Raw genomic sequence first — 12740 nt, 5'->3', positions numbered from 1 at the left:
TAACTCAAACTCATTGCCGTTGAGTCGGATCCGACTCATAAGGACCCCTCCTTGGGTTTCCGAGGCGGCATTACTACGGAAGTAGGTTGCCCAACCTTCCTTCCGAGGAGTGGCTGGTGGGTAACTTGAAAAGGAACAGCATAACATTATAAAAGATAATGAAAGTAGAGGACAGTTAAGATTTTAAATTTAGCCTAATTACTTCTTAAATGAAAACAGTTTACTCTTGAGAAGAGATTTTTTCAAATACACAGCAAAATATTTCTGTCAGAAGCTAGCACTGAGTTGCATATGGGTTAATAATAGTGCATGGTCCTCTGTAGTCACTTTTTCACCTTTTGTTACTTTTGGTGTTTGCTCTGATTCCATGCTGAACTGGGGTTATAGTTAAGTGAGCGAGAACTCTGCCTCCTTAAGAGGTCCTTTTTTGTTAAGTGGAAGGACAGTTAGTTATTTAAGGGTGTGTGGATCCTTACTGTTTATACTTTGGTTACATTGCTGCCCAAAATGGCCGTGAATTGCATTTTTAGGTTTTAAAATGCAGTTTGTAAGCCACCATAAAAAGTATTTTCTAGTTTACTATCTGAGCTAACTGTTTACTTAAAAGTCAATAAACTGGATAAAACTGACAGGAAAAAAAAAAGATCTATAAATATGCTTTATATTCCAAGTGTAATTTATTCTTTACCCAGATAAAATTGGCAAAATTACTGAATTCTAGTAATAAGAAATTTTTAACATTCTTGTACTTTTTAATCACTTGTGTTAAATAATGCTGTCCACATTTTAAACATCATACAAAGAGGATAATTTTGTACAGAATGCAAATTCTTCTAGAAGACCTTTTTTTTTTTTTTACTAAAAGACATTTTAATGTATTAATTTAAAAGCAAAGTTTAAAAGTCAGTGCAAATGATGTGATGTAATTTATTCACTATTCTTAAGCCCCTGTTAACTACTGTTCTAGAAGCTATTTTACAAAAAAAGTTTGGACTTTAAAATTTAAAAATATATTTTATATGAAAATAAATTTGATTCAAAATAATGGTTGTTATTTATGATAAATACTTTTTATTGAGATACCTTTAGGGTCTATTCTGTTACTAACCTGTCAGCAAATTATTTTAATATTCTTTTTTTCTACTTACTCACCAAAATTTCCATAATGAGTAAGCTCCTAAATTGGAATTTTTAGAATTCATGTAATTTGATCTAGACCAGTAAAAGTTATGTTCCTCTTCTTTAGAACATTTTGAGGTAACAGAATTGACTTGTGTTTTAAAAGTTAGAGTCATCAAAGTTATTCATGATAGAAGTTTTATAGCTGTTCACTTTGATGTTCAGTAGAGTGGTATATGTCAGGGTGTTGAATTGGGACATCCAGATAATTATAATTTCAATCGAACAGCTGTGTTCCCACATCTTGTTTAGTTTTTGCTCCAAATGCCTGTTTCTGGAGACTTGTCAGTTAGGACCTCACTCTGAACCTTGAAAATGAATCAAATGTTGGAGTAATTTCAGAACCTGTCTGGGCATTCAGGTCTGTTTCTGTGCAGGTCCCTCTGCATTACCCAGCTTTGTGCATGAAGTGCCAGAATCACACTGCAACCAAAGCAGCCTGCTTGGGAAATGATGTTTGCTTAGGTTTCTATTTGTCTTTGAACTGCCAAACCGAAACCAAGCCCTTTGTTGAGTAGATTCCGAATCATGGCGACCTGGTATGTCACAGAGTAGAATTGCTCCACAGGGTTTTCTTGGCTATAGTTTTGTAGAAGCAAATAGTCAGGACTTTTGTGGCATTCCTGGGTGGGTTTCACCACCTCCCTTTAAGTTAGTGTGGGCCTGAGGGGGCCGGGAAGGAAGTGAGGCTGCCCAGCGGGTTTGGAGCAGTTAGGTTAGTGTAGTTGAGTACAATCTATTTGCACCACCCAGGGACCCCCTTTAACTTGCCTTGGGACCTTAAATAGTTTTTCTTGCTACTTCTACTTATTTTAATAGTGGAAGAACGATTGACTAGTATAGAAAGAAGAAGAAATCCTGTATGAGCTGTCATCTAAGCCACTTGCTGAATTAATTAGAAATGGAGGAAAGGAGAACTTACGAGTTCTCTTTATTTCCTTTTCTGTGGAATGGGAATGATTTTGATTACTCACAAATTTGGTGTAAGAAGTGAATGAATTGTTAAAAAAAAAAAAAAACCTAACACCAAACCCACTGGCCATCGAATGGATTCCAACTCATAGCGACCCCTATTGGGTTTCTGAAGTGGTAAATCTTTATGGAAGTAGATTGCTTGGTCTTCCTTCCACAGAGTGGCTGGTGGGCTTGAACTGCTGACCTCTGGTTAGTAGTCAAATGCCATAGGCACTATGCCACCAGAGCTCCTTATTATTCTAATGTATTTGTAAATTTGTAAAATTGCTTTTTAAATTTCCTGGGCATAATCATTACAGTCCCAGTGAAGTATTGTCGGGTGTGGTCAAGTCAGTGACCCTGACTGTGTGCAACAGAACAAAGCACTGCCCGTCCTGCAGCATCCTCATAGTCATCGCTGTGTTTGAGCCGGTTGTTGCAGCCACTGTGTCAGTCTATCTCCTTGAGGGTCTTCCTCTTTTTCGCTGACTCTCTACCAAGCATGATGTCTTTCTCCAGAGATTGGTTGTCCCTGCTGAGGCCCAAAGCACTTCTACAGAGCATTCTGGATAAGCTTTTTCCAAGATAGATTTGTTGATTGTTCTGGCAGTCTATGATATATTTAATGTTCTTTGCCAACATCATAATTCAAAGGCATCAACTCTTTGGTCTTCCTTATTAAGTTGTATTAAGTTGTACAAATTCAAAAAAAATGCATGATACAGTTTGTGTGGTTCACCAGTTTATGATGTTTCAGATGATGTGCACTGAAGACACAACAGAATACCTGACAGGTTGTTCTAGAGGTTATTAAGCCATCAAGTAGGAGCCCTGGTAGTGTAATGCCTGAGGCACTTGACTGCTAACTGGAAGGCTGTTGGTTCAAACACACCAGCCATTCCTCGGAAGGAATATGGGGCAATCTACTTCCATAGTGATACTGCCTTGGAAACCCAAGGAGGGGTCATTATGAGTTGGGTCCAACTCGACAGCACATAGCAACAACAACAACAACCCTCAAGTAAGCAGTTTTCTTAAATAGTTTGTGTATTGGAAAGATACAAGATTTTCCTGTTTAAAGTGTATATAGACTTCTTGTGTCTATTCTAGATCTGACCTCTGCCCGTGCCATAGAGGTTGATTATTGAAGGAGGGTGAAAAATGCCACAAGAGTCCAAGCTGCAGGGTGTGCTTGCTTAAATCATAGCATATGTGGGCAAAATGACAGTCATTCAATATGAGAGCCATTCACTCTTAGAAGCAACAAATGTATTTACTCCTACCCATTACTATATGTCAAACTCATTTCTCCATGACCACTTGCTAATACAGGTATATTTCCTTTGGTTAATACCACAAAACATTAATTACTTAGAAGTTTGGAAATTCCTCCAAACCAAAACCAACTCCCTGCCGTTGAGTCGGATCCGACTCATAGCGACCCCTCCTTGGGTTTCTGTGGCAGTATCACTACAGACCTAGATATGAGATCTTGGAGTGACTCCCAAAATCTTCCAGATAACAGAGGTTTATGGTAGAGCTGTTTCTCTCAGTCCATCCTTATGTGCTGAAGGGTGCATGTTTGGGGGAGGGGGGTGTGCTACAGTTAGGCAGTCCATTGATCAGCCTCTGCCACCTCAATAATTGGGCTTTCTGTGAATTTCTAAGAGTTGTAATTATCTTTTCCTGCATAGTTTAGAACCACTTGATAATACTATGTTGTGAATTTAGTCCAGTAGATATATAAGCCATTAATAAACTACAGCTAGGAGCTCTGGTGGCATAGTGCCTAAGGCATTTGACTGCTAACCAGCAGGCTGGCAGTTCAAACCCGTCAGCCACTCCTCGGAAGAAAGACTGGGCAATCTATTTTCATAGAGATACTGCCTCAGAAACCCAAGGAAGGGGATTGCTATGCGTCAAATGGACTCGATGGTAGGGAGTTTGGTCTGGTTTTTGAGTTCTCCTCAATTATGGGTTAGGATTTAGCATTTATGCAATGACTTTCTCCAAAATATGTTAATGTGATTTGCAGAACTAGTGGATAAAAAGAAAAAAACAGCAACCCAGACTCACTGCCGTCAAGTCGGATCTAACTCTGCGACCTCTCCTTGGCTTTCCGAGGCACTCTCTTTACAGAAGTACATTGCCCAATCTTTCTTCCGAGGAGTGGCTGGTGGCTTTGAACCACCAGTCTTCTGGTCAGCAGTCAAATGCCTTAGGCACTACACCACCAGAGCTTCCTATCAGTCCATATTGCTGGAGTTTTGTGTTTGAGTATGTTGTCATCAGCAGTATCTGTTAGTTGTAACAAAGCCCCAATTAGCCTGCCTTTCTTAGAAGGGATACAGAGCTAACAAAAGACCATAGGTTAACATCAACATAATACTTGTAATTTCTGCTTTTAAAATAAGAAATTATAAACTGTATTTTATGCTCTTGGATCCATCTGTATCTCCTTTTATATTTTTCCATAGCAACAAGCCTAGTTCTAGGCACATAGTGGATGCTTTGTTAACTGCTTATTGGTTGGTTCCTGACATCTGTCCCAGCATAGGTTTTACTTATGCTATTAACTATTAGAGCCATTCCATGATTGCATTGGAAAGTGTGCAAATTATAAATGGTTACCTCTTTCTATAGACCCAGGGTACCTACCTTCTTTTTCTTTGCTCCCCTCCACCCCCTTACCAAGCAGTGTGAGGGTAGGCTTATGGAGCTTTATTTAGGAATCATTTTTTCTGCAATAATTCATAACTATTAGAGTCCTCTAAACTTGTAAGATAACTTACTCTGTTAGAAATTTGAATGATATCCAAACTTTATCCCTACAGATTTATGAAGTAGTCTTTCTATAGCAGACAAGAAGCATGTAACCAGTCATATTTTAATTTTAAAATACATTTCTCTAATCTCTCTCTTGTTCTCCTTAAAATAACCAAAATTAGAAAAATAGGCCTGATCTAGTGAATTATCAATAGCATTTAAAATTCCTTTTATCTGACCCCATGAATAATAGCTTAGACACTTTCATGTCATGACTGGGCTCTCTTTTTGTGTCTGGTCTTTAAACACCCTTCACTATTATTTGGAGTAAACCCATCATACGTGACAGTTCGCAAAACCATTGTGGGCATAAAGAAAAACTGCTGCTTAACTTTGAATGAGATTATGAGATCTTTGAATAATGTTTTACTGCGTCGTTTATTCTTGAATCTTGGTGTTTAAATTTAGACTTTGTAAGAAACAGGTGAATGAATAGACAGCTTGTTATATAGCATTTTAGAAAACACTCAGCTCTGTGCGTCATCAGGCCCCTACTGCTTGACTCAGCTCTCTACTGATTTCACTACAGAAGAGTATTAAGACTGAAAGGAGAGATAACGCTTGCATTACTGATGTTGTTTTGTCAGGGGCCTGATACATAGTTTATTGTAAAGGACTCAAATATATAGAGGCCAAATTTCTTAAAATTAACCATGTTGTTCCCAAACCTCTATTACCAGCAATATTTTGAGTTTAACTGTTAATGATAGATTATACATTTTATATGTTTTTTTACATAGAGAAATGAACTATAATAAACTAATCATTATCACCAGTAAATATCCCTAATATAAAGATGTTTTAGTACACCTATTTTATAAGCATTTGCCTTCTAAACATTTAAGAAGGAAGTCAAATAGAATATGTTTCAGGATATTTCCTTATGAAGGAGACAATCAAGAAATTATCATTTGTGTACTTGCTTGCCAAAGTTTAACATTTTTTTACTTCTCTTACTTTAAACCCGTTGTTCCACCTACCCAAGATTAAGGAAGGTCTCAGCATAGATCCAGACTCCCAGGACCTGTTCATTTTCTTTTGAGTTCTGTGCCTGCACATCGCCAGAGCATCACTGACGCTTGAGTTCAGGGATGCGATGTGCCTGGGGAGTGGGAAAGGGGCCTGAGTCCAGACTAAGAGCCCCTGCTTTCTGTCAGGTCTACAAGCACCACCTGTGGCCTGAAATCTAGGTTACACCCATTTAATATGTTTTTTTAAAAACTTTCTAGTGTTCTTATTTCAGTCCCCCAAGTTGTATCTCAATTGTTAGAGAAATGCTGTATAGAAGGGTTTCAGAAGGAACCAAATTAGCAGATTAACAACTTCTGTCTGTTCAAAAGATACCAGCAAAGTGTGTGCTTTGCTGAAATGCTAAGTTATTTAACTTAGGACTAACATCACTTGGTAAAACCAGGAATAACTTTTTTTCCCCTTACTCATTTACCAATAATTTTTCTAAGTTGCATTCTGTTCCTTTGCAAGTTCCTGAATTTTTTTTTCTGTTACACCTTTCATAATGTCTGATTTTAAATAAAAATATTTCTTCTAACATCTGTCTGGCAGTGCGTTACTTTGCTTTAGTAAATGATAAGCATTTAAGAATAGAATATAGGAGAGCCATCCCAGGCCTTCTTGAAAGAAGGGATAGTGGTGGTAAACTCCTTAGCCTTCAGTTTAGCCTAGTACACAGTGATTGTGCTTCTTTTAACCACACAGATTAATAGCATTCAATGTCCTATTTCCTCATATTGTCTTCATTCCAGGAACCATCTCTTATGTTAGCTTAAATTAATTCTCTGTGAAAAGATCTGAGAGGTTGCTAGCAGATGTATTGCTTAGCATAGAGCAGGAACTCAGGATCAAAACAAGATCTCATAGCAGGAAAATCTCTGAGAGAGCAACTGGTCATGCTGAGCCAGGAACACACCGATTTGCATAAGAGAGCCTAATAGATTAGGGATTTAATTACTGAGAAACAATGATTGTTAGAAGCTTCTTCCTCAAGAGCTAGCACTGTCTGGAACTGCTGCCCTCTCTTCTGAGCAGTGTGAGAGCGAACAAGTCAAGACCCCAATGACCATCGCTTTCCTCACCACCTCATGGAGATTAATTCACTGTTTAAAAGAGATTTGGCACTCGGCATATGCTATTAGTGTTAAGGTTGCAGATATGGATAAGAAGGGCAACTTTTTAAATAAAACTTAACTACAAAGCAAATGAGGTCACACTTTTGTGGTAAATATCAAATGATCAAGAACATGGGAGTACATTTTAAAAACTATAAGGGACAAAAATAGTGATGGAGGTAGTGTTACATAATTTTTTGAAAATTAAATGATGTCCCTCTCTAAAATCCTCTCATTGGTGCCCTTTCAGCTTCCTTGACTTCATCCTCTACAATGGCACACCAGCATTTTAGAGCCCACAGAGCCCACAAAGAGCCCTTAATATATGCTAATTGGGTGGTGCCCCAGGACAATCCAGTGAGGAAGCACCTCATCCCCATTTCAAACATGACCAGACAGTGTAGAGAACACAGATAGCTTGCTCTAGCAGAGCTGAGACTTAAGCATAAGGCATAGTGGGTAAAGTATTTGGCTGCTAAACAAAAGGTCAGTGGCTCAAACCCACCAGCCACTCTATGGGAGAAAAATGAGGCAGTCTGTTTCCATAAAGATTTACAGCTTTGGAAACCCTATGCGACAGTTCTACTCTGTCTTAAGGGGTCACTATGAGTCAATGGCAGTGGCTTTTGTGCATAGGGCAAAGCCATGTTCTTAGCTAAAATAATAATATACAGTTGTCCAGTGCTCAGATAAGGGCATCTTTTGGCCAGGGTTATCATCAGTTCAAAATTAGTTTCATTTTGCTAATTCAACAACTTCTCAAGTCACGATGTTCTCAGGTTTCAAAGAATGAGAACTGGAAATGGCGTTTTCAGTGGTCTCTCTGGGCTCTTTTCTGTGGCTTTAGAAACACAATCTAAATGTATTTGGTTGAAGTGATGAGTAAACAGATGTTTTGCCAGGTCACTACCTGAGAACAGGAGATACCAGCCTCACTCTCTCCATTTATTCCCTTATCAGGTGGTGGTGGTGGTTGTTATGTGCTGTCGAGTCAGATCTGACTCATAGCGACCGCTCCTTGGGTTTCCGAGGCAGTATCACTACAGAAGTAGATTGCCCAACCTTCCTTCTGAGGAGTGGCTGGTGGGTTTGAACTGCCAGCCTTCTGGTTAGCAGTCAAGTGCCTTAGGCACTATGCTACCAGAGCTTATCAGGTTAGTTGTGATCATTCTTGGGTGACTTCACAGATCCACTGTAACTTTCCAAAGATTTTTTGGGATCTGACTCCATCATATACAGCAAAGTTCTATGCACTCAAGACAAGACACTTACAATGCAGGAAAAACTAATTTTATCTAGAGAAAAGGTAAAATCATAAAATGTTTTAGCCTTGAAAGGGACTTCAGACTAGATATCTCCAATCCAGCTCTTTGTCTGAAAATGGGAAGTTTAGAAAGTATAAAGAGCTCAAGTTTATGCAAATGATTACAATTTTAGTCTCAGCTAAGCAGGGGACCAACCAGAGTTAAATAAATACAGCCCAATGACAGACAATCATTAAATACCATAGTGTATGTACAAGTTACTTTTTTCCACTACACTAAATTCTTGGAAACTCTATCAATGAAATGCTCAATAAATGTTGGTTGACTAAATAAATTAATTTCTATTTAGAAACGCTTCAGAAAGGTACACACTCTTGCAATTACCTTCTACTGTATGTTAAGGACATAGCATACATAATGAGTATGGAAGAATGCTGATTGCTTTTTTTCTGGAGTCTCCAAGACAATAAACTAATCAGCTTCTGAAGTAAAATTGCAGCAGTGAAATAGGGCACAACTGCCATATTGATGGCATCCGAAAAAGTGAAAAGACTCAAAATGTTTCTATAAGGAATGATTTTAACACAGCAAAATTTCAATATAGGATGTATTGTTGTTGTTGTCATGTGCCGTCGAGTCAGCCCCAACTCATAGCGACCCCTCCGAGGCAGTATCACTACAGAAGTAGGATTGCCCAACCTTTCTTCTGAGGAGTGGCTGGTGGGTTTGAACCACCAGCCTTCTGGTTAGCAGTCAAATGCTTTAGCCACTATGCTACCAGAGCTCCTATAGGATGTATTAGCCACAACAAAAGACAAGCAAACATTTCCATTGATTTTATTTGCATGCAATATGGCAGGTCTCTCAAGGATCCCCAAGATGTCTGTAACGATCCACTTTTCCCAAAAGTGAGCCAAGTGTATATTTCTGATCTCTACCTCCTCCCCCAAGTAGCATCATAAACAGTCACTAAAAGTTGTGTTGTTTTAAAAATAACACTGTACTTTCTCTTTTGTCTTTCAGAGTAGCAGACTATTGCCTCATTGACTTGTGACAGCCATCCAGCTGGAACAGTAAAGGTGAGGAATAGGCTATTGTGATTTGTTACAAGGAATACAAAGAGAAGGAAGATTATATTCAGCTTTGATATTCAAAAATGAGATTTTGTAGCAATACTGTAGCCTGGCTTGAGATGATTGGCTAAATTCCTTTAACTTTCCTTTCGTTTAGTGATGACCTGAGTTTTACTTAAAGGAAGAACAAACAAAAGAGGAATAGGGTAGAGGATGCAGTGGGAGAAAGAAGGCTTTTCCTTTTCGTCCTTGGAGAATTCTGAGAAAAAGGGGTGAAAAGAGAGTCAGTTTATCAGATGTGTGTCCAGAATTGCTTTCTTGGGGGTCAGGGTGGGATGGGTAATGAGAGCTTTGATTTCCTGTCCAAGACTCTGGAAGGAGACTGCAGTGCAGAGGTATATCACAGAAGTGGGGTAGCCCTTTCTTTTTTTCTCACCCCACAATGTAATCAACAAATTCTGCTCATTCTAATTGTACCCTGACTCTCAATTTTGTCAATTTTCTCTATCCCCATCACCTCATAAAAACCAAACTCACTTCACCCAAATCACAATAACAACAACAACAAAAAAAAACCAAACTCACTGCTGTCAAGTCAGATCCGACTCATAGCAACCCCACCTTGGGTTTCCAAGGTGGTATCACTGTGGAAGTAGATTGCCCAGCCTTATTTCTGAGGAGTGGCTGGTGGGTTTGAACCACCAGCCTTCTGGTTAGCAGTCAAATGCCTTAGCACTATGCTACCAGAGTGTCCCAGGTCATTATTAACAGTCCTTTGCCTCTTTGGTCTTGAATCCTTCTCATGTATATCAGCTGGCTATCGCCATAATAATTCTTCACACACACAAAAAAAAAAACCACCCCCAAATCAGGGTACAATGACAAACACTTCCCCCCCCCCCCACAGGTAAGTTTTTATATATTTATATACCTATGATGTATTTGGAGCTCTGGTAGCGTAGTGCCTAAAACACTTGCCTGCTAACCAGAAGACTGGCAGTTCAAACCCACCAGCCATTCCTCAGAAGGAAGATGGGACAATCTCCTTCAGCAGTGATACTGCCACGGAAACCCAAGGAGGGGTCCCTACATAACAACAACAACATGATATATTTATATACCTATGAAACCATCACTAAAATCAAGGTAATGAACATATCCATCATCCCCCAAATTTCCTCATAACGCTTGACAATCCCTCCTTCCTGCTCCTCACCACACATCCCCATCCCCAGGCAACCACTGACTTGCTTTCTTAACTATAGATTGTTTTGTATTTTCTAGATTTTTATATAAATAGAATCATACAGTATTTTGGTATACTTTTTTTCATTCAGCATAATTATTTTGAGATTCACTTACGTTGTTTCATGTATCAATTGTTTGTTCTTTTTTATTTTTAGTACTTTCCATGGTATGGATATACCATAATTTGTTTATCTTTTTATCTATTGATGGACATTTTTTTTCTAGGTTTTATCTATTATCTGCTCTGAGGATTTATACATAACTATTTGTATAACATATACTTTCATATCTCTTGGGTACATACCAAGGCTACATATGGCTACATAATATGGTAGACAGGAGCTCTGGTAGCATAGTGTGTAAGGCACTTGACTGCTAACCAGGAGGCTAGTGGTTCAAACCCACCAGCCACTTCTCAGAAGGAAGGTAGGGCAATCTACTTCCATAGTGATATTGCCTCAGAAACCCAAAGAGGGATTGTTATGAGTTGGGTCTGACTCGACAGCACATAGCAGCAACAACAATGTGGTAGATTAGATGCATATTTAACTTTTTAAAAACTGCCATCATATTTTCCAACATGGTGTACCATGTTACATTTTATGCTAATCTTGTATCTTGCAGCCTTCTACATTCACTAGTTATATGTTTTTTGTAGATTCCATTGGATTTTCTGTACACAGACAATGATATTTGCAAATATCGTTTTACTTCTTCTTTCCTAATTTACATACCTTCCTTTCTTTTTTTTTTTCTTTCCTGATTACACTGTCCCTCCAGCACTACATTGAATAGAAGTCACAAGAGACATCCTTTTCTAGTTCATATCTTGGGTGAAGATAATTTTTCAAAATTAAGTATGATATGAGCTGTAAGTTTTTCATAGATGCCCTTAATCAGGTTGAGGAAGTTCTCTTTTATTCCTGCTTTGCTGAGTGCTTTTATCAGCACAGATGTTGAATTTTTGTCAGATGCTTTTCCGGGTTCAACTCAATGGCAAAGAATTTGGTTTGGTGTTGGTTTTGCTTTCTCTGTGCCTATGATCATTTGCTTTTTCCTTATATATATTTTTAGCAGTGCTGGTGGCATAGTATGTAAGGCATTTGACTGCTAACCAGAAGGCTGGTGGTTCAAACCCACCAGCCACTCTTTGGAAGGAAGACTGGACTAGACAATCTGCTTCTGTAGAGATACCACCTTGGAAACCCAAGGAGTGGTCACTATGAGTTGAATTTACTCCACAGCAGTGAGTTTTTTTTTTTTTTTTAACTGCATTATTGGTACTTCACAAATTTTTACATCTTGTATTTTCATTCCATTCAAAATACTTTGGACTTTCACTTTTAATGTATTTTCCAATCCATACATTGTTGTTGTTAGTTGCCAGCAAGTCAGCTCTGGTTTAAGGAAACCTTATGTATAACAGAACAAAACACTGTTCAGTGCTACTCCATTGTCATGGATTATTCAGAACTGTTATTTAGTTCCCAAATATTTAGGGTTTCCCAGATATATATCTGTATTTATAATTTCATTTCATTGTAATCAGTGAAGTAACTTCATGTGACATGAATGGTTTAAATTTGTTGAGCCTTACTTTATGGCACAGAATATGGCCAATCTTGGTAAGACCCTGGGCACTTGAGAGGAACATGTGCTCTGCTATTGTTAGGTGAAGTACTCTATGAAGGTCAGTCAAATTGGTTGATTGTGTTGTTCAAGTCTACTACATTCTTGATGATTTTCTGCCTATTTTTTCTATTAATTATTGAAGGAGAAGTATTGAATTCTCTGACTAAATTGTGGATTTATCTATTTCTCTTTGTAGATCTATCAGATTTTGTTTCATGTATTTCGAAGCTCTGCTTTAAGTACATATACTTTTAGAAATATATGTCCTCTTGATGAATTGACCACTTCTTCATCATGAAATGATGTTCTTTATACCCGGTAATATGCTTTTCTCTGAGAGCTACTTTGTCTGATATTTATAGAGTCCCTCCTGCTTTCTTTTGACTGGGGTTTGCATGGTGTATCTTATCTATCCTTTTTTTTTTTTTTTTTTTTTT

This window comes from Orycteropus afer, unplaced genomic scaffold (assembly GCF_000298275.1).
Source record: "Orycteropus afer afer isolate SDZICR_OR568_19922 unplaced genomic scaffold, OryAfe1.0 scaffold00017, whole genome shotgun sequence".
Lineage (NCBI taxonomy): Eukaryota > Metazoa > Chordata > Mammalia > Tubulidentata > Orycteropodidae > Orycteropus > Orycteropus afer.
This window is presented reverse-complemented; position numbering follows the sequence as displayed.